This window comes from Macaca mulatta, chromosome 16, assembly GCF_049350105.2.
Source record: "Macaca mulatta isolate MMU2019108-1 chromosome 16, T2T-MMU8v2.0, whole genome shotgun sequence".
Lineage (NCBI taxonomy): Eukaryota > Metazoa > Chordata > Mammalia > Primates > Cercopithecidae > Macaca > Macaca mulatta.
In genome coordinates, this window is record NC_133421.1 from 90,196,550 (window position 1) to 90,223,475 (window position 26,926).

The following is a 26,926-nucleotide window of genomic DNA, read 5'->3' on the forward strand; positions in this document are numbered from 1 at the left end:
TATAAATCAGGGTTCCCATAACCCCCATCTCGGGTTCAATAGTTTACTAGAATGACTCACAGAACTCAAGAAAGTGCTTTACTTACTATTGCCGGTTTATTATACAACTCAGAAGCAGCCACAAGGAAGAGGTGCATAGGACTAGATATGGGGGAAGGGGCACCAAGCTTCCGTGCCCTCTCCAGCACCTTGACCTGTTCACCAACCCAGAAGCTCTTTGAACCCCATGGTTAGGGGTTTTTACGGAGGCTCCATCTCATAAGCATGGTTGATTAAATCATCCACAGTTGCTGATCAGCTCAATCTCCAGGCCCTCGCCCCTCTCCAGAGCTCGTTGAATCGGGAGCCTTAAGAACCCCCGCCCCCAGTTGCTCTTTCTCTTCCCTCTGGCATGGTGGCCAGATCCCTAGGCAATGAAGTGGAAGGAGGCCTCCTGCTGACCCATGGTGAACCTACTGTGGGAAAGAACCAGAAAGAACAGCTGCCACTTAGAGCAGGTGGCACCTCAAGGCTGTGTGTTACTGCAGCAAAACTGACGGCCGCCTGGGTCCTGAACACCTGAGGGATACAGCGTCCTCGGGGTGCACTGGCTGCCTTCACGTCCTTGAGCTTGGGGAAGTCCTGCCCAAACTTGGTTCTCCTGGAGTCTGTTTCATCTTTGAGGCAACCACTACCTTTCCATCAACTCCCTCTTCTGCTTCAGTTAACCACAGGTAGGTTTTGCTCTTTGCAACTGACAGCCTGGGCTGATGGAAGAAGCTCTTTCAGCTGTTATCAAGCAACACCTCAGGAAGGTGAGTCTGCAGGCAGCTGGAGGCCTCCAAGGCGCTAGTGTCTGAAGCAAAGATAGGTCACTGGAGAAAGAGGTGGGGGGTGCGTGTGTGTGTCTGTGCATGTAGGAAGAGAACATGGTTGTGTGTGTATGCGTGTGTGTGTGTATAGAAAGAGGATGTGGGGGCCAGGCACGGTGGCTCATGCCTGTAATCCTAGTGCATAATTGGGAGGCTGAGGTGGACATACTGCTTGAGCCCAGAAGTTCAAGACCAGCTTAGGCAACATATGGAGAGTCTGTCTCTATAACAAAAAATGAAATATTAGCTGGGCATGGTAGTGCATGCCTATAGTCCCAGCTAGTCAGGAGACTGAGGCAGGAGGATCACTTGAGCCAGGAAGGTTGAAGCTGCAGTGAGCTATGATCATGCCACTGCGCGGGGCAACAGAGTAAAACTCCGTCTCAAAAAAAAAAAAAAGGACTTGGTTTTTGTGAGTGTGTGTGAATGTGTAGAAAGAGGATGTGGTCATATGAGTGTGCCTGTGTGTAGTGTATATGTGAGTGTACCTGTGTGTGTGTGTTTTGTGTATATGTGAGTGTGCCTGTGTGTGTTGTGTATATATGAGTACGTGTGTATGTTGTGTGTATATGTGAGTGTGTGTATGTTGTGTGTATATGAGTGTATGTTGTGTGTATATGTGAGTATGTGTGTATGTTGTGTGTATATGTGAGTGTGTGTATGTTGTGTGTATATGTGAGTGTGTATGTTGTGTGTATATGCGAGTGTGTGTATGTTGTGTGTATCTGTGAGTGTATGTTGTGTGTATCTGTGAGTGTATGTTGTGTGTATGTGTGTATGTTGTGTGTATATGTGAGTGTATGTTGTGTGTATGTGAGTGTGTGTATGTTGTGTGTATATGTGAGTGTGTGTGTATGTTGTGTGTATATGTGAGTGTGTGTGTATGTTGTGTGTATATGCGAGTGTGTGTATGTCGTGTGATTCTGTGAGTGTATGTCGTGTGTATCTGTGAGTGTGTGTATGTTGTGTGTATCTGTGAGTGTGTGTATGTTTTGTGTATATGTGAGTGTATGTTGTGTGTATATGTGAGTGTGTGTGTATGTTATGTGTATCTGTGAGTGTGTGTATGTTGTGTGTATCTGTGAGTGTATGTTGTGTGTATCTGTGAGTGTATGTTGTGTGTATATGTGAGTGTGTGTGTATGTTGTGTGTATATGCAAGTGTGTGTATGTTGTGTGATTCTGTGAGTGTATGTCGTATCTGTGAGTGTATGTTGTGTGTATCTGTGAGTGTGTGTATGTTTTGTGTATATGTGAGTGTATGTTGTGTGTATATGTGAGTGTGTGTGTATGTTATGTGTATCTGTGTGTGTATGTTGTGTGTATCTGTGAGTGTATGTTGTGTGTATCTGTGAGTGTGTGTATGTTGTGTGTATGTGTGTGTATGTTGTGTGTATATGTGAGTGTGTGTATGTTGTGTGTACAGGTGTGTGTATGTTGTGTTGTTGTGTGTATAGGTGTGTGTGTATGTTGTGTGTACAGGTGAGTGTGTGTGTTGTGTATGTGTGTGTATGTTTTGTGTATATGTGAGTGTGTGTGTATGCTGTGTGTATATGTGAGTGTGTGTATGTTGTGTGTATATGTGAGTGTGTATGTATGTTGTGTGTATATGTGAGTGTTGTGTGTATCTGTGAGTGTGTGTATGTTGTGTGTATATGTGAGTGTGTATGTTGTGTGTATATGTGTGTGTATGTTGTGTGTATATGTGAGTGTATGTTGTGTGTATCTGTGAGTGTGTGTATGTTGTGTGTATCTGTGAGTGTGTGTATGTTGTGTGTATATGAGTGTGTATGTTGTGTGTATATGTGAGTGTATGTTGTGTGTATATGTGTGTATGTTGTGTGTATATGCGAGTGTGTGTATGTTGTGTGTATGAGTGTATGTTGTGTGTATCTGTGAGTGTCTGTAGTGTGTATCTGTGAGTGTGTGTATGTTGTGTGTATATGTGTGTGTGTATGTTGTGTGTATATGTGAGTGTATGTTGTGTGTATATGTGAGTGTGTATGTTGTATGTATATGTGAGTGTATGTTGTGTGTATATGTGAGTGTGTGTGTATGTTGTGTGTATATGCGAGTGTGTATGTTGTATCTGTGTGTGTATGTTGTGTGTATCTGTGAGTGTGTGTATGTTGTGTGTATCTGTGAGTGTGTATGTTGTGTGTATATGTGTGTAAGTTGTGTGTATATGTGAGTGTGTATGTTGTGTGTATATGTGAGTGTATGTTGTGTGTATATGTGTGTGTATGTTGTGTGTATATGCGAGTGTGTGTATGTTGTGTGTATCTGTGAGTGTATGTTGTGTGTATCTGTGAGTGTGTGTATGTTGTGTGTATATGTGTGTATGTTGTGTGTATATGTGAGTGTATGTTGTGTGTATATGTGAGTGTGTGTTGTATGTATATGTGAGTGTGTGTATGTTGTGTGTATATGCGAGTGTGTATGTTGTATCTGTGAGTGTGTGTATGTTGTGTGTATCTGTGAGTGTGTATGTTGTGTGTATGTGTGTGTATGTTGTGTGTATATGTGAGTGTGTGTATGTTGTGTGTATATGTGAGTGTATGTTGTGTGTATAGGTGTGTGTGTATGTTGTGTGTATAGGTGTGTGTGTTTTGTGTATATGTGAGTGTGTGTGTTGTGTGTGTATGTGAGTGTGTGTGTTTTGTGTATATGTGAGTGTGTGTATGCTGTGTGTATATGTGAATGTGTGTATGTTGTGTGTATATGTGAGTGTGTATGTTGTGTGTATATGTGAGTGTGTGTGTATGTTGTGTGTATATGTGAGTGTATGTTGTGTGTATAGGTGAGTGTGTGTGTTGTGTGTGTATGTGAGTGTGTGTGTTTTGTGTATATGTGAGTGTGTGTGTATGCTGTGTGTATATGTGAATGTGTGTATGTTGTGTGTATATGTGAGTGTGTATGTTGTGTGTATATGTGAGTGTGTGTGTATGTTGTGTGTATATGTGAGTGTATGTTGTGTGTATACGTGAGTGTGTGTGTATGTTGTGTGTATATGTGAGTGTATGTGTATGTTGTGTGTATACGTGAGTGTGTGTATGTTGTGTGTATACATGAGTGTGTATGTTGTGTGTATATGTGTGTGTGTATGTTGTGTGTATATGTGAGTGTATGTTGTGTGTATACGTGAGTGTGTGTGTATGTTGTGTGTATATGTGAGTGTGTGTATGTTGTGTGTATCTGTGAGTGTGTGTATATGTGAGTGTGTGTGTATGTTGTGTGTATATGTGAGTGTGTGTATGTTGTGTGTATCTGTGAGTGTGTGTATATGTGAGTGTGTGTGTATGTTGTGTGTATATGTGAGTGTGTGTATATGTGAGTGTGTGTGTATGTTGTGTGTATATGTGAGTGTGTGCTGGGGCAGCATCACAGGAACTCACCTGCCAGAAGGCCGGGCAGTCCCCCACTGTGCCTGGGTTTGGATCCTGGCTGCTCCAGTCTCCTGACATGGGTCCTTGCACACATTAACCTCTCAACACCAGTGGCCACATCTGAAATATTGCGAGAACGATACTCAGGATTGCTGGGGAGCTGTAGGAGTGGAATTATGCAAAGCATGGCGTGTCGCCCGTAACAGATTTCTGGGCCACGGTGGTGGTGCCAACTCAGGCCGGCCACGGCGTGCACGGGGTCTGGCTTTGTCTTCTTGTCTCTCTCTGCTCCTCCCTCCTCCGGCCGAGGGAGCCCGGCCTGTCCTCCTGGCCACAGTTCGGGAGGCCGTCGTCCTCAAAGCTGGGCACCAGCTATGGCTCTCAGTGTCTTCAGCCGCCAGGATTCGTGTGGTCGGGATCCAGTGTCTCTTTATTGTTTTTAAAATGTTTTGCTGCTGGGAAGCCTCAAGCCTCTCCACAGGGGGACATAAATAAAGGCAGGAACTTGGCCATTAGTAGGCTTCATGTGGCGTTTCCACCTGGGAGCGCCCTGGCATGCTGCAATCACCCCTCATGGGCCAAGAGCAGGGCGGGAGGGAAGCCTCTGGAGCACTCGGGTTCCGGAAGGTGCGTCTTACTCTCTGGGCTGCAAACAGATGGGGGTACCTGGCAATGTGCCCCCAGGGGGAGTGGGGCAGGCCCACCTTTGGGATGGAGCATAGCGGCCGTGGCGGGGCAGGTGAGAGGCAGCATCTCAGGGTGCCCCTTTCCACGCCTGCCTGCATTCCTCAGCTGGGTGTGGGGCTTGCACACAGGTCGTGCAGGCTAGAACCCAGAGCCCCGGGTTGAGCACCCCCTAATGGTTGCGATTCAAAGTTGGAGCCAGGCTGACTCTGGTTCAAGTCCTGTCGCTGTGTGCCGGCCGTGTCCCTGGACAGGTCGCACAAGGTCTTGGTCTCCAGTGTGTAGACCAGAGACTGTGATTATCCACTCCTGGGTGCTGGGCTCAGAGCCGCTGGCACCAGCCCTTTGTTCTGTTACTCCCGGAACTCAGACCTTGCAGGCAGTCATGGGAGAGGTCTATGTGTGGAGCTCAGAACTCAGCGAGCACCTCACGTGCCCGTAAGACCTCGCCATCTCCTACCCAACCCAGATGAGGCTCCTGCTCCCCAACCCCGGCAGGGAGTCTGATCTCATCCTAGCTCAAAGGTGGAAACTGAACGTGGGCCTGGTGGCAAAGTTCCTCAGGGGGTTCAACTTCCGCCATGTGGAGGAGGTGGGAGGCATGGCTGGAGGCCTGGCATCAGGCTGGGTGAGTTGGACCCCGCAGGCTTGAATCCAAGAGGGCTCAGAGGGTGAGAGGGGCCCCAGGCCACATCTCCAACAGCTGCCCACCTAGCCCTGTGCCTCTGCCTTCCTTCCTTTAAAAACTGCTACAGGCGCATTTTCTTTGATTACTTTTATACTGAATAACACTATCCTTTTTAAAGCAAAAAATACATGCCCATGATAAACAATTGGAACCGGACAGATCTTTATCGAGGCCCCTCCAATGTGACCTTCCATGTGACTCCAAGACAGAGTGACTTTCCATGTGTGTTTTCGGGAGATTGTGGGGAGCCGCTGAACCTGGGAGCAGTGAAGGCACAGGCGAGAGCTGTGGCCGGGAGAGTCACGGAGAGCTGCAAAGATGAAAGGGGGTGGGGGGAGGCCGATTAGAAAGCCGTGCTGGAAGCTGGGTGAGGAGCAGCAAAGGCGGGGGTTTCCTTGACGATGCCTGGAAGCCAGCCCAGGGTGGGGGGGTCTGGGGGAGCTGCGGGGCTGGCCCTGAGTTGGAGATTGAGGGTTTCCTTGAGGATGCCTGAGAGCCCTGCCAGGGTGTGGGAGGTCTGGGGGCAGCCGTGGGCTGGCCTTGAGTTTGAGATTGAGGCCCAGGCTGAGAGCGCGGTGACCCCTGCATCATGGGTCCGCTTGAGCTGCACGCTTCCCGGGAGCACGAGCAAAGAGGCCAGAGGGAGGCGGGCAGAACAGGCCAGCAAGGAAGGTCCCAGAACAGGGCACGCGTTCCCTGGCCCTCCCCAGGCAGCGCTAAGAGGGAAGAGAAGCTCTGCCCACTCCTGCCCTCTCCTGCCCCCTCCTGCCCCCTCCTGCCCCCTCCTGCCCCCTCCTGCCCCCTCCTGCCCTCTCCTGCCCCCTCCTGCCCTCTCTTGCCCCCTCCTGCCCCCTCCTGCCCTCTCCTGCTCGCTTCTGCCCCCTCCTGCCCCCTCCTGCCCCCTCCTGCCCTCTCCTGCCCCCTCCTGCCCCCTCCTGCCCTCTCTTGCCCCCTCCTGCCCCCTCCTGCCCTCTCCTGCTCGCTTCTGCCCCCTCCTGCCCCCTCCTGCCCCCTCCTGCCCTCTCCTGCCCTCTCCTGCCCCCTCTTGCCCTCTCCTGCCCTCTCTTGCCCTCTCCTGCTCCTCCTGCCCCCTCCTGCCCTCTCCTGTTCGCTTCTTCCCCCTCCCGCCCTCTTCTGCTCCTCCTGCCCCCTCCTACCCTCTCCTGGTCCCTCCTGCCCCCTCCTGCTCTCCTCCATGGAGTCAGGGGGCCCCAGGTGGCTGTGACCAGCCCATTCAGGGATCTGAGCCCTAGAGCCTGTCTGCTGGCCGGCCGGGATAAACAGAGCCAGCTTGGCTGCAGCCACGCTGACCCTGCGACCTTCCCCAAGGTCTGAGGATGCCGCACTCCCTTCGTGCCAGCAGGTTGTAATTGGGTTTCACACGGGGCCCTCTGGCACTGACCTACATGTCCCAGTCCCTGCCTCCTTGGTCTCTGAGTGTGTGTCCCTGATGGTTCTGTAACCTCTGGGCATGGGCCTCCTTCCCTCCCCGCCTCGTCAACTGCTCTGATTCCACCGGGCAAGGTCAGGCTGGCAAGGAAGGAGTTGGAGCTGGAGTCCGGGCACCAGGCACAGAGTGTGCTTCCCAGGGGCTGCCTGTGGGGGGGCTCCCAATCTGCCCACTCCCGAAATAAGAAGAGGTGCCCAGAGAGGAGGAGATTCTGGAGGGGTGGGCAGCAGGCACCAGCTGCCATCCCCAGGAGAGTCACAGCCTGTGAGGATGTTGACCCTGGTAAGACCCACCTCTCTGAAGCTGTCTCAGGTGTGAGTGAGGAGAAACAGGGGTCTCTGGGGACTGAGCCCTCATCTCCAGTGCAAAATGCAGAGGCATGGGAGGAAATCAAATGAAACAGTGTGTGTCAAACACAAGGCCTGGCGCCAAATGGAAATGTCCCCCTGCCTGTCCATCTCCCTCCCTCCCCCACCTCCTTATCTGCAGACAGAGGGACTGGATATCCGGGCAGAGCATCTTCTGTGAGGCGTAACCTCCTGGGAGATGCATGTTCTGGGGTTCCCCACTTACAGTTGAGAACACAGAGGCCAAGAAGGGTGAAGGGACTGCCTCTGAGTCCCAAGGCTGTTCCAAGTGGCCCAGGACTCAGCTTTGGTCCTCCTGCCCTCAGCACCTTTGGTCATCACCTCCGCTCGGTGTGCAGGAGGCTCCTGCTCTGGGTGCCCAGATGTTCAGCAGCTTTGTACTTAGAAATTTTGAGGGGGGCGGTCGGGCGCGGTGGCTCACGCCTGTAATCCCAGCACTTTGGGAGGCCAAGGTGGGTGGATCACGAGGTCAGGAGATCGAGACCATCCTGGCTTACGCGGCGAAACCAAGTCTCTACTAAAAATACAAAAAATTAGCCGGACATGGTGGCAGGTGCCTGTAGTCCCAGCTACTCGGGAGGCTGAGGCAGGAAAATGGCGTGAACCTGGGAGACGGAGGTTGCAGTGAGCCGAGATCGTACCACTGCACTCCAGCCTGGGCGACAGAGCGAGACTCCATCTCAAAAAAAAAAAAAAAAAAAAAAATTTCGAGGGGGCAGAGGGTGTCCTAACCTTGTCCCTCAGCAGGTCCTTACCCTGGTGCCTTCGCCAGACACCCGCTGTGGCTCTCGGCTCAGTGCGTAGCCAAGTGTGTTCTCTTTGGGTTCTGACAGATTCCAGCTTGTTCTTTGAGGCCTCGTCAGTTCCGGCCTGCCGGGAAGCAGGTGCTCATCTTTAATGGGATGCCTTATCCTGGGCTCCACAGGCTGCACGGGGCCTTGTTCAGGTGACTCCTCCACGCCGAGGCCTGTCTCTCTAGAGGAGGAGCCTCAAAAGGATTAGCAGGGGGTGCAGATGACTTTGTTTTTAAACTGAGGCCAAAGCTTTCACCACATCTCAGAGACAGAGTGACCTGAACGTGGAGGTTTGGCTGGAGCCAGGCAGGTACCATCCACTGCGGTTCCCGCCCCTCCTGCTCAGAATCCCCCACTGCCCTCCCCCAGGACCTGGTCTCTGATTTCAGACCTGCCTCTGCTCTGTTTCACGTCTCCTGCAAGCAGACAAGCATGAAACCTGCCCTCCGAGGCTGCATGAATAATAGAACTGAAATCATCCCTAGTTAAAAATAGATATTCTTCTTAATAAATATTTTACATACTGTCTTTAGGATATACAGATCCCCTGGCTGAAGAGTTAAAGCAAATCCTGTTATCGAACCCAAAAGATGTAGGAAAGGCTCTGCCCGGGCTCTGCCAGTGTGTTCCTGTGCCACGGCTCTTGCCTAAAGCCACCCACTCGGCGGTGACGTCCGATGCAGACAACGCACACACGGATCACGTCGGAACTCATAGCCGGGAGCGGCTTGGGGATTCTTGGGTGTATTAGTCACCTGTGAATTTTAGGGAGGCAAATCAATTATAAAGTGCCCCTTGGTTAGTGAGGCTTGGAGTTCAGAAAAGCCAAAAGCAGGTTCTTACGTTGCTGCTGCGAGGCAAGGCCTTTGCTATGAATGGAAGCTGGGGTGTCTGGGGGCAGCTATGTGGAGGAAGAGAAAATTCTGGGCAGAAGCAGTTGGAGTTTAAAGTGCTGGCCCATTTCTGAAAACTTTGCAAACTTTGCAAAAACTTTGGATCGGATGTCACTGCAGAGTGGGTGGCTTTGAGGCAAACACAGCAATCTTGAAGGTCTCCATTAATGAAGGCATGGCGTGGTCTGGATGCAGCAAATGCATTTGAATGATCTGCAGGAAGGCCTCGTAGCCTTGCTCCCCACACCCATGCACTTCCCCCAGAAAGACAGGGGCAGCTAGGAAATGCTGGGGCCTGCCCAGTGTGCAGACCACTTCCAAGTGACCCCACGCTGCATGGCTCAAGGCAAAGGCTGGAGTGTCCTTATTTAACACAAGAGGAAAGGGGATACTGGAAGGGCAGAGTATGCTGGGGCTGGAACAGACAAGCCAAGTGAGGCTGGAGGGCCCACGTTTCACTCCCTCTGCCTCACACCTCAGCTGGTCTGCCTACGTGGCATTCTTGAACTGAGTGAAGAGACCCTTCTCTGTCAGGGCCACCTGCCCCACGGAGGGGCTGCTGTCTTCCTTGTGCTCAACATACCTTCAGGACGTTTTGCTTTAGCACCCAGCACCCTGGATGGCACGTAGGGGTCCAGGCATGTCTCTGCTCCAGAGAGCGAATCCCCGAGCACCTGGCTTAGAGCTGGGCCCCTGGTAGATGTTGTTACATGGACGGGTGGGTAGGTGGATGGGTAGGTGGGTGATATGGTTTGGCTGTGTCCCCACCCAAATCTCATCTTGAATTGTAATCCCCATAATCCCCACGTGTGAAGGGAGGGACCTGGTGGGAGGTGATTGGATTATGGGGGTGGGAGGGATGGGTGGATAGATGGAGGGATGGAGGGGTGGATGGATGAATAGTTTGGTATGGATAAGTGGATGGAGGGATGGGTGGAGGGGTGGATGGATGGATGGATGGAGGAGTGGAGGGGTGGGTGGATGGATGGATGGGTGTGTGTATGGATAAGTGGATGGAGGGATGGGTGGATGGGTAGATGGAAGGATGGATGGAGGAGTGGAGGGGTGGGTGGATGGATGGATGGGTGTGTGTATGGATAAGTGGATGGAGGGATGGGTGGATGGGTAGATGGAAGGATGGATGGAGGAGTGGAGGGGTGGGTGGATGGATGGATGGGTGTGTGTATGAATAAGTGGATGGAGGGATGGGTGGATGGGTGGATGTGTGGATCAAGGGATGGTGGATAGGTGGATAGAGGGATGGGTGGATGGATGATGGAGAGAGGGATGAGTGGATGAATGGATGGATGAATGATGAATAGATGGGAGGATGAATGATGAATAGATGGGTGGATGAAGGGATGGGTGAATGGGTGGATGAATGGAGGGATGGGTGGATGGAGGGATGATGGATGGTGGGGATAAATGGGTGGGTGGATGGATGGGTGGATGGGTGGATGAATGGAGGGATGGGTGGATGGAGGGATGATGGATGGTGGGGGTAGATGGGTGGGTGGAGGGATGGGTGGATGTATTGATGGTGGGGTGAATGAAAGGATGGGTGGATAGACGGATGAGTGGAAGCATGGGTGGATGGGTGCATAGATAGGTGAATGGATTGAGGGATGGGTGGATGATGGATGGTGGACGGATGGGTGGATGGGTGTATAGATGAGTGAATGGATTGAGGGATGGGTGGATGATGGATGGTGGACGGATGGGTGGATGGGTGTATAGATGAGTGAATGGATTGAGGGATGGGTGGATAGATGGATGAGCGGAAGGATGGGTGGATGGGTGTACAGATGGGTGAATGGACTGAGGGATGGGTGGGTGATGGATGGTGGACGGATGGGTGGGTAGGTGGATCCATGGCTAGATGCACAGAGGGAAAAAGGTACCTTGTATCAGACTCCAAAGGGAGAATTAATTGCAGCATGAAATGGGAGTCCAGGACCTCTCTTATTTCAGAGTTAACTGTGTAGATGGGAACAGTGTTTAACCCTTCCCTCTCCCACTGCCCTCTGTCAGCTGCTTCCCAGTTCCTAAATTATTGGCTCTGAAAAGTGGGGGCTGGGGGAGTTGGGGAAAGAGTGGAGATGCTGAGCCTTTCCCATGTGACCAGCCTCCAGAGGCTTCCAGGACAGACTGTGGAACCATGGTTTGTAGCCAGGAGCAGGTTAGGGCATTATGGTGTCTCCCCAAACAAAGCAGGGTGCTCTAGCATCAGGCAGTCAGGACTCCATCTGCTCAGTGAGTGTCTGGTCAGCACCCACTCAGGCCAGGCTGTGTGGTAAATACAAAATAAGTTAAAAAATAAAAATAAAGACATTCCATTATTTCAATAGAAAGGATTTTTTAAAAACGTGTCACTGGAAGTACACTTGCTTTACATTTCCTGCTTTGGAAGATGTAAGGGGAAAAAAGTCATGAAATGTTTTTATTTCACTGTGATTGAGCAAACTCTTAAAATATTAAACTATTGCTTAATAATTGATTAAAACTAATCTCTGTGGGAGCCAACCACCCATTTGGTAGGATCTCTTTAAACTTTTAGGGGCTTTTAGCTCCCCCTGGCCGCCTAACCTTTCTCTTGTCCGATTCATTCCGGGCTCTGCAGACGTTCGGTCTCTTGTGGATTGATGATGTCAGGATGCTTCTATGGGGCTGTGGGACAGCTGATGAGGCTGGATTCTGAACAAGGAACATCCTAGGACACAGTGTCTGGAGAGGCAGTGAGGGAAGAGGAAAGAAATGTCTATGAATAATTGTACTGCAGTTTCTAAAACTTGGGACAGGAGTCAGAGAGAACAGCCCTGTGGCCTTCAGAGCCACTTAAGTTGTCTGTGACTTGAGTTTTCCACACAATGACAATGATGCCTGCCTCTCCATTTTCCCAGGAACGCTGAAACTATCGAGCAAAGTGGTTTAGAATGTGGGCGCAGGCATCCGAGTGTCTGGCTTCAAAACTTCCCCAGCAAGTTACCGAATGTGTGACCTTGGACGTGTTTTTTATTTCCTCTATACCTCAGTTCCTTATCAATAAAATGAGGATAGTAATATTAATAGAAACCTTCTTCTGTGCAGATGAGGTGAGGCAATGTATGTAATGTTCTTAGCACTGGCCAGGGCTGGGCAAAGGCAGGGCTCACTATGCATTTACTATGCTTACTAAGAGCTCAAAGGCCGGGCACTGTGACTCACGCCTGTAATCCTTTGGGAGGCTGAGGTGGGCAGATCACCTGAGGTTGGGAGTTCAAGACCAGCCTGGCCAACATACAGAAGCCCCGTCGCTACTAAAAATACAAAAAATTAGCCGGGCACGGTGGCATATGCCTGAAATCCCAGCTACTCAGGAGGCTGAGGCAGGAGAATCGCTTGAACCCGGGAGGCAGAGGTTGCAGTGAGCCCAGATCACACCATTGCATAAGAGTGAAACCCTGTCTCAAAAAAAAAAAAAAAAAGGAAGGAAGGAAGGAACCTAAAGGAGACTCTGATTTTTAAAACAACTATTTTGAGGCCAGGCACAGTGGTTTACACCTGTAATCCCAGCACTTTGGGAGGCCAAGGCAGGAGGATCACTTGGGCCCAAGAGTTCGAGACCAGCCTAGACAACTTGGCGAGACCTCATCTCTATAAAAAATGTGGAAATTAACTAAGTGTGGTGGAACATGCCTGTAGCCCCAGCTACTCAGGAGGCTGAGGTGGGAGGATTGCTTGAGCCAGGGAGTTCGTATCACTGCACTCCCGCCTGGTGACAGACGGAGACCCTGTCTTGAAAAAATAAATAAAACAAAAACAACAACTTTAAAAAAGGGATCATTAGGTGAACAACTGAAGCCTCTGAAACTAAACAGTCTCAGCCAGGCGTGGTGGCTCACGCCTGTAATGCCAGCACTTTGGGAGTCTGAGGCGGGCGGATCACCTGAAGTCGGGAGTTTGAGATCAGCCTGGCCGACGTGGTGAAACCCTGTCTCTACTAAAAATATAAAAAATTGGCCAGGTGTGGTAACTCACGCCTGTAATGCCAGCACTTTGGGAGGCTGAGGCGGGTGGATCACCTGAGGTCAGGAGTTCGAGACCAGCCTGGCCAACATGGCAAAACCCCGTCTCTACTAAAAACACAAAAATTAGCCGGGTGTGGTGACGTATACCTGTAATCCCAGCTACTTGGGAGGCTGAGGAAGGAAAATCGCTTGAACCCGGGAGGCGGAGGTTACAGTGAGCCAAGATGACACCACTGCACTCCAGCCTGGGCGACAAGAGCAAAACTCTATCTCAAAAAAAAAAGAAAGAAAGGAAGGAAGAAAAGAAACAAAGCAGTCTCAAAGAAATGTTTGTACACTTGTATTGATAGCAGCACTATTCACAACAGCCAAAATGTGGAAACAATACAGATGCCCATGTAGAGACAAAACCCCGTCTCTACTAAAAATACAAAAATTAGCCAGGCACGGTGGCGGGTGCATGAATGGGTAAAGCAATGTGGTATGTACGTACAACGGGGTATTATTTAGCCCTGAAAAAGGAAGAGAATTCAGAGGCTGGGTGCGGTGGCTCACAACTGTACCTATAGTCCCCGCACTTTGGGAGGCTGAGGCAGGAGGATGGCTTGAGCCCAGGATGTCAAGACCAGCCTGGGCAACATAGCGAGACCCTGTCTCTACACAAAAAATAAAGAAAAATCAACCAGGCGTGGTGGCACATGCCTGTGGTTCCAGCTACTTGAGAGGCTGAGGTGGGAGGATTGGTTGAACCCAGGAGTTGTGGCTGCAGTGAGCTGTGATCATACCACTGCACTCCAGCCTGGGCAAGAGAGCAGGAAACCGCCTCCCGCAACACACGCAAAGGAGGGAGATTCTGACCCATGCTGCAACATGAATGAATCTTAAGACATGCTAAATGAAATAAGCCAGTCACTGGCCGGGGGTGGTGGCTCACACCTGTAATCCCAGCACTCTGCGAGGCTGAGGCAGGCAGATCACTTGAGGTCAGGATTTTGAGACCAGTCTGGGCAACATGGTGAAACCCTGTCTCCACCAAAAATTACAAACAAAACAAAACAAAAAACAATTAGCCAGGTGTGGTAGCACATGCCTGTAGTCCCAACTACTCAGGAGGCTGAGGCATGAGAGTCACCTGAACCCTGGAGGCAGAGGCCGCAGTGAACCGAGATTATGCCACTGCACTCCAGCCTGGGCAACGCAGACTCCATCTAAAATAAATAAATAAATAAGCCAGTCACAAAGGGGCAAATACTGTATAATTCCACATCTATGAGGTATTAATTTTATTATTTTATTTTATTATTATTATTTTTGAAATGGAGTCTTGCTGTTTTGCTCAGGCTAGAGTGCAGTGGTGTGATCTTGGCTCACTGCAACCTCTGCCTCCCGGGTTCAAGCGATTCTCCTGCCTCAGCCTCCTGAGTATCTGGGATTACAGGCATCTGCCACCATGCCCAGCTAATTTTTGTATTTTTAGTAGAGACAGGATTTCACCACATTGGCCAGGCTGGTCTTGAACTCCTGATCTTGGGTGATGCATCCGCCTCCACCTCCCAAAGTGCTGGGAATACAGGCATGAGCCACCATGCCTGGCCCTATGAGGTATTTAGAGCAGCCAGAAAAATAGAGATAGAAAGTGGAACACAGGTTGCCAGGCCTGGGGAGGGGAATGTGGAGTTGTCATTTAATGGGTGCAGAGTTTCAGTTTTGTAAGATGAAAAGAGTTCTGGAAATGAATGGTGGTGATGGTTGCATAATAATGTAAATGAACTTAATGCCACTGAACTGTGCACTCAAAAATGGTAACGATGATAATTTTATGTGTATCTCACCACAATTAAAAATAATAAAAGGACGGGTGTGATGGCTCACGCCAGTGATCCTAGCACTTTGGGAGGCCAAGGTGGGTGGATCACTTGAGGTCAGGAGTTTGAGACCAGCCTGGCCAACATGACAAAACCCCATCTCTACTAAAAATACAAAAATCAGCCAGGCGCGGTGGCGGGCACCTGAAATTCCATCTACTTGAGCGGCTGAGGCAGGAGACTCGCTTGAACCTGAGAGGCAGAGGTTGTAGTGAGCCAAGATCGTGCCACTGCACTCCAGCCTCGGCAACAGAGTGAGACTCCGTCATCCTGGGCCGTGCATGGATGAGGTGGGGCCTTTGACTGAGGGGGCATGGGACCACCATGCCCCCTCCCCACCTGCCCTGGGACATCCTCAGACCAGCCTCGAAGGCCCACAGCTGGATTGGCCAGCCTCACCTTTGCATGCTGTCTCTGGGAGTGGAAATGGATCCAGACTCCTTGAAGGTGCCACTCAGGAAGATGTCCAGGAAACCTTAAAAATGAGTGAAGGCAAGAGCTCCTGAGTGGTGGGTCGGGATCTGAACACAGCCCCACCTGGTTCTAGCACAGCCCTGGTCCTCATTCTTCTTGGTCCAGCCAGGCACCATGAGATATATCATCCTAAGAAGGGGGAATAAAACCAGAGAGGGTAGAGTTGGGGCCTGTATCCACCCTGATTAATCTCCCATCCAGAGAATACAAAAGGCAATGCCAGGAAGATGTTCCAAGGTCAAATGAACCATCTATGAACTCACGATTCCTTCTACAGAGCCTGTGGCTTACAGAGCACTTTGGCCGGGCGTATCTCCTCTATTTCCCTAGAGCTCCCCTGACCTGGGGAACACTGCCCTCGTCTCCCTCGCTCTACAGACTTCTCCACTTAAAATGCCAAGCCAGGGGCTGTCTTTTCTGGGGCCTGTGGGGTATTCCTGGGGGAGACCAAGGCTGGGGGTGGGGGTTGATGGTGGAGGTGCAGGGTGCCCTGAACTGCGAGTCACACTGTAGGCTCCACGGCAGCCGGAAGAGGGCTCAAAATACAGTAAGAATAAATAAAACTCAGGCTTCCTTTCTCTCTCTCTGTCTCTCTCTTTTTGAGACAAGGTCTTGTTCTATTGCCCAGACTGGAGTGCAGTGGCATAATCTTGGCTTGTTGCAGCCTTGACCTCCTATGCTCAAGCAATCCTCTCACCCCAGCCTCCCGAGTAGCTGGGACCACAGGCACATACTACCACGCCTTGCTAATTTTTTCTATTTTTTGTAGAGACGGGGTCTCACTATGTTGCCCAGGCTGGTCTCGAACTCCTGGCCTCGACCAATCCTTCTGCCTTGGTGTCCCAAAGTGCTGTGGTGTGAGCCACACTGCACTTGACAGCCTTCCTTTTTTTATTTCCTCTTTTTATCAAACCAATACAGGCAAGTGATTTTTTAAAAAATCAGATTTTTAAAAAACCTAACACTACAAAGAGGTTTATAAAGAAAAGGATTCCCTCCTGCTCTGCCTCTCTCATCCCCCGAGGTAACCTCTTTTGACAGTTTCCATTTTAAATGATTATGGTGGTCACCTCCTCGTGTCCAAATAATATGGCTATCGTGCTGTTGCTTGATTTATGGACCTTAGAAACGGTCCACCGATTTCCTGCTGTGGTCGATGAGGACTCAGCTCATTAGCACTGCCACTCCCAGCCCCAGTTCAGTTTCCGAGTCTACCTCTAGTTCCTCCGCTGTTTACTTGCTAACTTGGAATTCCATCAGAGACCTGGCCTGAGGCCATCACCTGTGGGCAGCGTCCGCTCTCCTCCCTGGGGATGGAGGGTGCCACCCTTCCTGGACCCTGCCGTGGTTTCCTCAGTTCCTCTCCACTTTTCTCTGCCAAGGTTGGAAGTTCTCTCATCCTGCTCTGCAGGGCAACTGCCTCCATGCCTGGTGGGCAGAGTGGGTCCTTCCGCTCCACAGCGTGTGCTGCAGTGTTCGCAGCGGGTCCTGCACGGCCAGGCGCGTCCTCCCCATGTCCCCAGCCGTGCACTGGACATGCTCAAGTCACACTGGCCTGGACCCTTCCTGATGCGCCACCGCCATGGAGGGTCCAAACCACTTCTGGCTTTAGATGGTTTTCTGCTTGGGCCACGCCTTTCTCATGCGCACCCCTCTTTGTGAGGAGAAGCAGGTGTGGCCCTAACGTGCCCCTGCGCCACCCTGACTTTAGGTCCTGAACTCTGTCCAGGCTTCTCCTCAAAGCTCACACCAGCATCTTCATATCTGAACCAAAACTTTCTGGTGCAGACTTTTGTTGTTTCTGGGTTTCTAATGGCTTTTTTTTTTTTTTTTTTGCTGCTGCCTCTTGGGTTGTGCCCCGGAGTCCTGTCACCTCGTGTACTTCGGCTTTTGGGCTCAGGCTGAGGCTCCTGTTGGACCAGGGGTGACTCTTGTCTGTCCATGTGGGTGGCAAGTGAGGAGCAGCATGGGGTTGGCTCTGGCCAGAGCCCGGATCTTCAGGGCAGTGGCCAAGCCCTGGGTGCAGGGGCCGCCCATGCCACCAACCTGACGCCTCCACTTCCAGAGGGGGAAGCGGGTCCGTTTTATGGCCGCTGGCCGTCAAACCTGGACCCACAGAGCCAAGAGCCCATGCTGCGCCCGCTGCGCCCTGAGCTGTCCAGAGCCCAGCCCCTCCCTACACTGTGTCCTCCATGGCCCAGAAAGCACTTACGCACATGCTCACACAACACACACACCACGCTCAATCCACACACATCACACACTACACTCAATCCATACATACCACACAGCACACTCAAATCCACACAAATACACCACACTCAATCCACACACACTACACTCAATCCACACGCACTATACAGTACACACCACACTCAACCCACACCTCCCCACACACAGCACACACAACACTCATACCTCATCACACAGCAGGCTCAATCCACACACCACACACACTCACACTGTGCTCAATCCACACACACCACACATCATACACCTCAATCAATCCACACGCACCACACATCACACACTACACTCAATCCGCACACACTATGCAGTACACACCACGCTCAGTCCACACACCACATGCACATCACACTCAATCCACACGCACCACACATACTCACACCACCTTCAGTCCACACACACCACACTCAAATCCACACACATACACCACACTCAATCCACACACACCACACACACTCCCACACCCTCAGCCACACACACCACACTCAAATCCACACACATCAAACACATACAAAGCACACACCACACATTCCTACCACACACCACACATACACACCACACAAACACACTCATACCACCCTCAAGCCACACACACACCACACACAACACTCATGCCACACACATCATACACACCACACTCAATTCACACCCACACACATTCACACACCACACACACCCCACACTCAATCCACACTCACCCACACACATACTATACACACACACAAACTGCATGGGCACCTCACCCTGGGCTGGTGGGAGAGGAGGCCCCTCGAAAGGAAGGCAGGCCCCGTGCCCAGGAGCATCCTGTCTGCAGAAGGAGTTCCCCCTGCAGTGGGAGGAGTGAGGCAGCTCGCAGGTGAGGAGGGCGTGGGCACTGCAGGGCAGCAGGGGCAGCCTGTGGACCTGGCAGGAACGGAGACAGCAGGCCTGGACACCGGGTGCAGGGTCTTGGGCTTCATGGAGACCAGTAGGGCTCTCTGGAGGGTCTTGAGCAGGAAAGGGCCGAAGCCAACTCCAGCCTTCTTAGAGCTCGTCCTGGCTCGGGGTGGAGAATGGGCCTCCAGGTAAGGGAGCTGCCTAAAGGCAGTGCACACTGGGACCGTTGTCCAGGGACCTGGACCGCCCACCGTGGAGCAGTGCACGCTAAGGCCGCTGACCAGGGACCTGGACCACCCACATGGACAATTGCACTGCTTCCCTCACCCATCTTCTGGTGACATATCCTCTGGCTGCTGTTAGAGATGGAATTTCACTCGGTCAGGACTGGGGCAAACCACTCAGAGGACACAGGGGCCGAGGGAGCCCAGGCAACTTCCTCAATTCGCACCTCTGTATGGGGGATCCAGGTCACTCTGTTTTCTCACCATTTGAGGGGCCGGGTGCAGTCGTGCCACTGTCGACCTGCTTAGAGACGGGTGGCCGGGCACGTTGGCTCACGCCTGTTATCCCAGCACTCTAGGAGGCCGAGGCAGGTGTATCGCCTGAGGTCAGGAGTTTGAGACCAGCCTGGCCAACATGGTGAAACCCTGTCTCTACTAAAAATACACAAATTAGCTGGGCATGGTAGTATGCGGCTGTAATCCCAGGTACTCAGGAGGCTGAAGCAGGAGAGTTGCTTGAACCTGGGAGGCGGAGGTTGTAGTGAGCCGAGATCACACCACTGCACCCCAGCCTGGGCGACAGAGCGAGCCTCTGTCTCAAAAAAAAAAAATAGACACAGGGTTTCACCATGTTGGCCAGGCTGGTCTTGAGCTCAGATGATTCGCCCACCTCAGCCTCCCAAAGGGCTGAGATTACAGGTGTGAGCCACCGAGCCCGGCCCCTTTCTAGTCTTCTTAAAATTCAGTTTTCTATCGAGAGCAGTGACCTGACTGTAAATTCCTGTGGTCAGGGACTAAGTCACCTTGGTGTCATCCTGGTGTCACCCTGATGTCACCCTGGTGCCCCAGCACCTAGCATGGTACCAAATTGGTTTCTGCAGGATGAATAAGTGAGTATGGCACTTACAATGGGAAAAAACCCAAAAGACTTTATTTAATTAAAAACATTAACTTTCTCTGGCAGTCAAGGTTGGAGCTACCCGGGAGAGCCGGGCGTGGCAAACACACAGGCCCGTCTGGAAAGCTCTGCCCACGGGCTCCTGACTCAGGTCTGGCACAGGCAGCTCCAGGTCGGCCTCAGGGCCTGACATCTCCCAGGAAGAATCCGGAACACCCCTGCAGCACCGTCCTCGCCTGCACACTGCCCTGCGCCCTCCCCGCCTGCACTTCTTAGCGAGGTCATGCCCTGAGGTTTCAGAACAAATACAACTTTCAGGACAATTCGACTAGAAAATACAGGCCAAAAATCCACCCTGGGATCTTCGCCGCAGTATAGATTTTGTTGTTTTTGTCCTGAATGAGTCAGTTAACGATTCACATTAATAAGAGATCTGAGCGTGGGAGTATCTGGGAGTCGTAGGGAGAACAGCCACGGGCCAGGGCCATTAGCCAGGGGGCTGCTGGTGCTGGGAGGCCTGGGGCAAGTGGACGGGGGCGCAGGCCAGCTTTGAGGGGGATGGGGTGGACGACTCTGAGCCCAGACCAGACATCTCCCCATCTCGGGCGCTGTCTCATGTGCCGCCTTGTGGGGTTAACTTTGAATGTCAAAGCCCAGAATTTTCACTCAGGGTTGCCTTCCATCATGTCCCTTCATTTGAGAAGCAGTAAGCAAGGTACCTTTGTGGGACGGGGGCTCCCCAGGTGTCCTGGTGACAGGTGGGGCAGGAGGGTTGCATCAGTGAGGGTTTTCCGGAGATGCAGAACCACCAGGATGTAACACACACACAGGGATGGATTGTCAGGAATGGATTCATGCAGTTGCTGGGGCTGCAAACCCGGAGTCTGCAGGGCAGACTGCGGCCTGGACACGTCTGCGGGAGTTGTTGTTGCTATTCCGAGGCTGGAGGCAGGTTCCCTCCTCTCCCGGAACCGCCGTCTTTCCTCTTCAAGGCCTTTTTTCTTGTTTCGCTTGGCTTTTTCACAATGTTGGAACGTACCCTTCCTTCCTTCCTTCCCTCCCTCCCTCCCTCCCTCCCTCCCTCCCTCCCTCCCTTTCCTCCCTCCCTCCCTTCCTCCCTTCCTTCCTTCCTTCCTTCCTTTCCTTCCTTCCTTTCCTTCCTTCCTTCCTTTCTTCTTTCTTTCTGGATGGAGTCTCACTCTGTCACCAGGCTGGAGTGCAGCAGCGTGATCTTGGCTCACCGCAACCTCCGCCTCCTGGGTTTAAGTGATTCTTCTGCCTCAGCCTCCCAAGTATCTGGGACTACAGGCACACACCACCACACCCAGCTAATTTTTGTATTTTTAGTAGAGATGGGGTTTCACTATGTTGGCCAGGAGGGTCTCAATCTCTTGACTTTGTGATCCCCCGCCTCGGCCTCCCAAAGTGCTGGGATTACAGGTGTGAGCCACTGCACCCGGCCTTGGAACATACATTTTCTTAGCAGAACTTATTAAGAACATAATTACAACAGGATTTCAACAAATCAATGATGGCATGCAAAAGAAAGAAAGGAAAAAAAAATATATATATATATATATTTTAGACAGAATCTCTGTCACCCAGACAGGAGTGCAATGGCATGATCTTGGCCCACTGCAACCTCTGCCTCCTGGGTACAAGGGATTCTCCTGCCTCAGCCTCCTGAGTAGCTGGGATTACAGGTGCCCGCCATCATGCTCGGCTAGTTTTTGTGTTTTTGTAGAGACCGGATTTCACCATGTTGGCCAGGCTGGTCTTCAACTCCTGACCTCAGGTGATCAGCCCAGCTTGGCCTCCCAAAGTGCCGGGATTACAGGTGTGAGCCACCACACCCAGCCAAAAATATCTTTTAAAGTACTCATTACTTTCACTTTGTTGGGAAGGTGGGTATTTATATTTAGTAGTTGAGGGAATATCGAATGTTTCTTTTTAATAAATGCCGAGCAGGATAGTTAGTAACCGACATGTTTAATATTCAAAGTTAAAATACTTGAGAACAAGTATTAGGTATAAAGGAAAATGGAATGGAAGTTTCTCCATGTTTGTCTTTCCATAGCCAAAAGAGGCAGAAACTTTTCTTCAGAGTCTCTCAGAAGAAATTCCAAGAAGACTAGAAGCCACCAGCACGAAGGGTAAACGTCTAACTATCAAAACCATGGCACAGAAGCCCGGGACCCCGTAGAAACTGCAAAATTTGGAGGCCATGGAATTTGTGATAATATTGCCAGGTGAGCTCATCTCAACAATGATACTGGTAATTATATTTCAGTATAGGTTGTTATAACTAATACAAATGAAGAAAACCTGGGAGCCGGGACCGCGGGGGAGGGTGTCCCAGCGTTTGCCGCCTGCCGAGCGGTTCAGTTCTCGGCTCCCCGGCAGCCGGCCTTCGGGTCGGGCGTCTTCGTCGGTGACTCCCACTTCGGCCTTCCTGGTGGGGCCGCTGGCTGGGCTGCACTGCTGTGATCCGTCATCATCTCCTAAAGCTGCATCCTGACTTATCCCCACACTTGCACACTGAGGCGTGCAGCATGTTGATTAACTTGCTTAAGGAATGTCACGAAAATCACAGTGTTATGAAATTTCTTGGTCATTGTAACAATCTTGATTGGGAGATGAGAAAATACCTGAAGAAGGAGTACGTAGAAAAGAGTTCTGGGCCGGGCGCGGTGGATCACACCTGTAATCCCAACACTTTGGGAGGCTGAGGCAGGCAGATCATGAGGTCAGGAGATCGAGACCACCCTGGCTAACACGGTGAAACCCCCATCTCTACTAAAAACACAAAAAAATTAGCCGGGTGTGGTGGCGGGTACCAGTAGTCCCAGCTACTCGGGAGGCTGAGGCAGGAGAATGGTGTGAACGCGGGAGGTGGAGCTTGCAGTGAGCCAAGATCGCGCCATTGCACTCCAGCCTGGGCGACAGAGCGAGACTGCCTCTCAAAAAAAAAGGAAAAGAAAAGAGTTCTGGGCTGGGCGCGGTGGCTCACGCCTGTAATCCCAGCACTTTGGGTGGCTGAGGCAGGTGGATCACGAGGTCAGGAGATTGAGACCATCCTGGCCAACATGGTGAAAAGCGTTCTCTACTAAAAATAATAATTAAAAAAAGTAGCTGGGCGTGGTAGCAGGCACCTGTTATCTCAGCTACTCGGGAGGCTAAGGCAGGAGAATGGCTTGAACCTGGGAGGCAGAGTTGCATTGAGCTGATATCATGCCACTGCACTCCAGTCTGGGCAACAGAGCAAGAATCTGTTTCAAAAAAAAATTTAAAAAGAGGACCAAGAGCAAGGAGTGTACATTGCAATGTGAGATTTTTTAATCCTCCAGAGGAATCCAAAAAATAAATTGTCTTTTCACTGGTTGCCTTGGCTGAGAGAAGACTGAGAGGCTCTGGGTTGTTACCTGAAAGAATTCTGTCTTATTTGGTCTCCAGAATCCTTCGAATGGGAAGTGACCGGTGAGAAACTGAACTGTGGAGAAATAGGAAAACTCTGGATTCTGGATATTTGTTGGGCAGAGCGTTTAGTGCCATCTTCCCTTTACCATCAAACCTCACTTCACCATGTTTCTTCCCTTTGCCTACAGCCAGTTAATATCTGAGTAACTTATCTCCCTCAATAAAAGAATTTATTTAAAAAAAAAAATGCTGGGCGCGGCGGCTAACGCCTGTAATCCAATACTTCGGGAGGCTGGGGCAGGCAGATCATGAAGTCAGAAGATCAAGACCAGCCTGGCCAACATGGTGAAATCCCATCTCTAGTATAAATACAAAAAATTAGTCAGGCGTGGTGGTGGGCACCTGTAACCCCAGCTACTCGGGAGGCTGAGGCAGGGGAATTGCTTGAACCCAGGAGGCGGAGGTTGCAGTGAGCGAAGATAGCGCCACTGCACTCCAGCCTGGTGACAGAGCGAGACTCCGTCTCAAAAAAAAAAAAAAAAAAGAAAGAAAGAAAGAAAAAGAAAAGAAAACTAAGGAGGAGTTTGAAGAAGGACCTGTAAACCCATGTTATCTGGCATTGTGTGGCAGGCATCAGTCCAAGGCATTCGACTTAGGTGAGCATGCTTGGTTTCAACCAGACCCACACATGCGGAGGTTGGCCTGACGGCATCTGTGATGCTGGCAACCCTTGCTTGGGGTCTTTGGGCTGTTAATGTTAGTGCATGGACGGAAACAAAGGGCAAGGCTGCAGACCAAAGGGGCTGCTTCAGTTTTTGGACTTGGTGAAACTTTATTCCTGAGAGAAATTTCAGTATAGTTCTTAAAAATAATGATATGGGCCAGGCGTGGTGGTATGTGCCTGTAATCCCAGCACTTTGGGAGGCTGAGGCAGATGGATCACCTAAGGTCAAGAGTTCAAGACCAGCCGGCCAGGTGCGGTGGCTCACGCCTGTAATCCCAGCACTTTGAGAGGCTGAGGTGGGTGGACCACGAAGTCAGGAGTTCAAGACCAGCCTGGTCAAGATGATGAAACCCTGTCTCTACTAAAATTACAAAAAAATTAGCTGGGCATGGTGGCAGACGCCTGTAATCCCAGTTACTCCAGAGGCTGAGGCAGAGAATTGCTTAAACCTGGGGGGGGGCGGAGGTTGCAGCGAGCTGAGATCGCGCCACTGCACTCCAGCCTGGGTAACAGAGCGAGACTCCGTCTCAAAAAAGAAAAAAGAGTTCAAGACCAGCCTGGCCAACATGGTGAAACCCAGTCTCTACTAAAAATACTAAAAATTAGCTGGGCATTGTGGTGTGCGCCTGGAGGCATTCCCCAGAGCTGGAGATGGGTCCTGAATCACCACAGGTCTCACAGGACATCCTGCTCTCCCCCGTGTCTGGAGTCTCTGATGGTCAGGCCCCAGTACCCAGCCGGGCCCCCTCAGAGGAATGACCACAATGGCAGGTTTGGAAAGCGGCCCAGACATCAGAGATTTCTGTAATTCGAGATCATTGGGGTCCAGCTCCCAGGCACTGTCTCACTTCATTCCAAATGTGTGAAACTGTGATATTAGGAATTTGAATGCAGCCAGTCCCTCCTGATCGCTGGCGCCTGTCCTTTCAGGAGGGTGACACAGGCCACCCCGCATCAGGGTGGATAACTCTGTGACCTGTTTTTTAACCCTTGATATTTACCGACTTTGGTCAGTTCACTAATCCCCAGTCTCAAATTTGCAAAAGTAAATGCTATGCCCTTTTCATAGAGCTGTCATCCATAAAAACTGCCACTGTGTTCCCTCACTCTGTCCCCCAATGAGCCCTGCAGTGGGTGGCCTGCTGCCACGCTGGGAGGTGCTCTGAGGACAAGCCCGTGTGTGCTGGTGACAGCTGCGGGCCCTTCCCTCTGTGGTCCTGCCTGGCTGCTGGTCCAGAGCCCCTTCCCCAGCCCAGGATGGCTCTCCGTCCGTTTGGATGCCTGAGAGAGCAAACACTTGGCCTCACATCACCGGCAGTTGTGGGCTGGCTGGACGGTGCTGAGAGCAGGAAGGAAAGAGAGGCAGAGGGCATCTGAGCCTGGATTCCTGCTCTTTCTGCCCGCTCTGCTCTGGATCCACACCTCCTCCCAGCCCCCATCCAATAGGCACAGTCAGAAAGGGAAAGGGAAAAGAGGAAAGAGGGATGCAGGGACCAAAGTGGCATGCTTCAGGTACCACAAAGTGATGAGGCTGCACTCCAAACCACCATCACCATAATCGTCTGCTGTGGACTGAGCGTGTTTGTCTGTCTGCCACCATGTCTGGCTCTCTGTATAAATTATCTCACACACAGCAGCGGGTCACAGCCCAGCCTGTGCCTCCCCTCTCTTCTCTGCTGCCCCCTCGCAATCATGCAAATTCATTGTCCATCTTAAAAATACGGCTGAAATGGGGAGCATGCCTCTTCAAATATCAGTCTCTGAATTCAAAGATGTGCAAAGACACAGTTCGTACACAATGTTTCACTCTATTATTTCTGCATTGTTGTCTTTTTGTAAAGTTACGTGTTCATAATAAACCATTTTTTAATGTTATGGTTTGGTTTTTCATTTGTTTGTTTTTGTTTCGTTTTGAGACAGAGTCTCGCTCTGTCACCCAGGCTGATGTGCAGTGGCATGATCTCGGCTCACTGCAATCTCTGCCTCCTGGGTTCAAGCAATTCTCCTGCCTCAGCCTCCCAAGCAGCTGGGATTACAGATGCCTGTCACCATGCTTGGCTAATTTTTGTATTTTTAGTAGAGACGGGGTTTCACCATGTTGTCAGGCTGGTCTTAAACTCTTGACTTCAGATGATCTACCTGCCTTGGCCTCCCAAAGTGCTGGGATTACAGGCGTGAGCCACTGCACCCGGCCTTGTGTGTTTTATTGAAATCGCCGTAGCAGGCTTTGAGTGCCTATTAGTGACTCACTTTCACTGAAGAAGAGGTAGATTTTAGGTCTGAGACACAGCACCTGCCCTCGACAAGCTCACAAACTTGTAGGAGGGATAGGCTTAGACCTGTAGACCACGTGTAGGAAGGACCAGGCATAGCTCCTAGGGAGAAGGCTGCCCATAAGGGGCTCCTCTTGTCCAAAGTGAAATGGCTCGTATGACGCAGTCTCCATTGTTCTGAATTCTGCCTCTAAAGAACCCAGAAGGCCGGGCGCGGTGGCTCAAGCCTGTAATCCCAGCACTTTGGGAGGCCGAGACGGGCGGATCACGAGGTCAGGAGATCGAGACCATCCTGGCTAACACAATGAAACCCCGTCTCCACTAAAAATACAAAAAAATTAGCCGGGCGTGGTGGCGGCGCCTGTAGTCCCAGCTACTCGGGAGGCTGAGGCAGGAGAATGGCGGGAACCCGGGAGGCGGAGCTTGCAGTGAGCCGAGATCGCGCCACTGCACTCCAGCCTGGGCGACAGAGCGAGACTCCGCCTCAAAAAAAAAAAAAAAAAAAAAAAAAAAAAAAAAAAAAAAGAACCCAGAAAATGCTGTCCCACAAGAGGATTCCTTAGGTAATGACTTGAGTCCATGAGTTCTCCTAGAAGCATTTCTCAAGTTAGACTGAAGAAAACATTTTTTTTTTGAGCCATACTTCCTTTCACTGGTATAATCCTATATAGGTAACCAAAGCCCTTTTACTGGTATCATCTACTTGTATTCTTACAACCACCTTAGGGAGTGGGTAGGAAAAAAAACCCTACTCTAAACCCACCTCACAAATAAAGGAAATGACAAAGGTAGTGAGTGGTGAATTTTG

General features: G+C 51.0%; 1 long non-coding RNA gene across 1 annotated transcript; it reads left to right on the forward strand.

The window, feature by feature from the left end:
* Positions 1-448: 448 nt before the first annotated feature.
* On the forward strand, positions 449-24,185 carry LOC144336054 (uncharacterized). The gene is made up of 3 exons (XR_013407454.1): positions 449-713; positions 21,782-21,953; positions 23,158-24,185. It is a non-coding gene; the product is annotated as an uncharacterized LOC144336054 (long non-coding RNA).
* Positions 24,186-26,926: the final 2,741 nt, after the last annotated feature.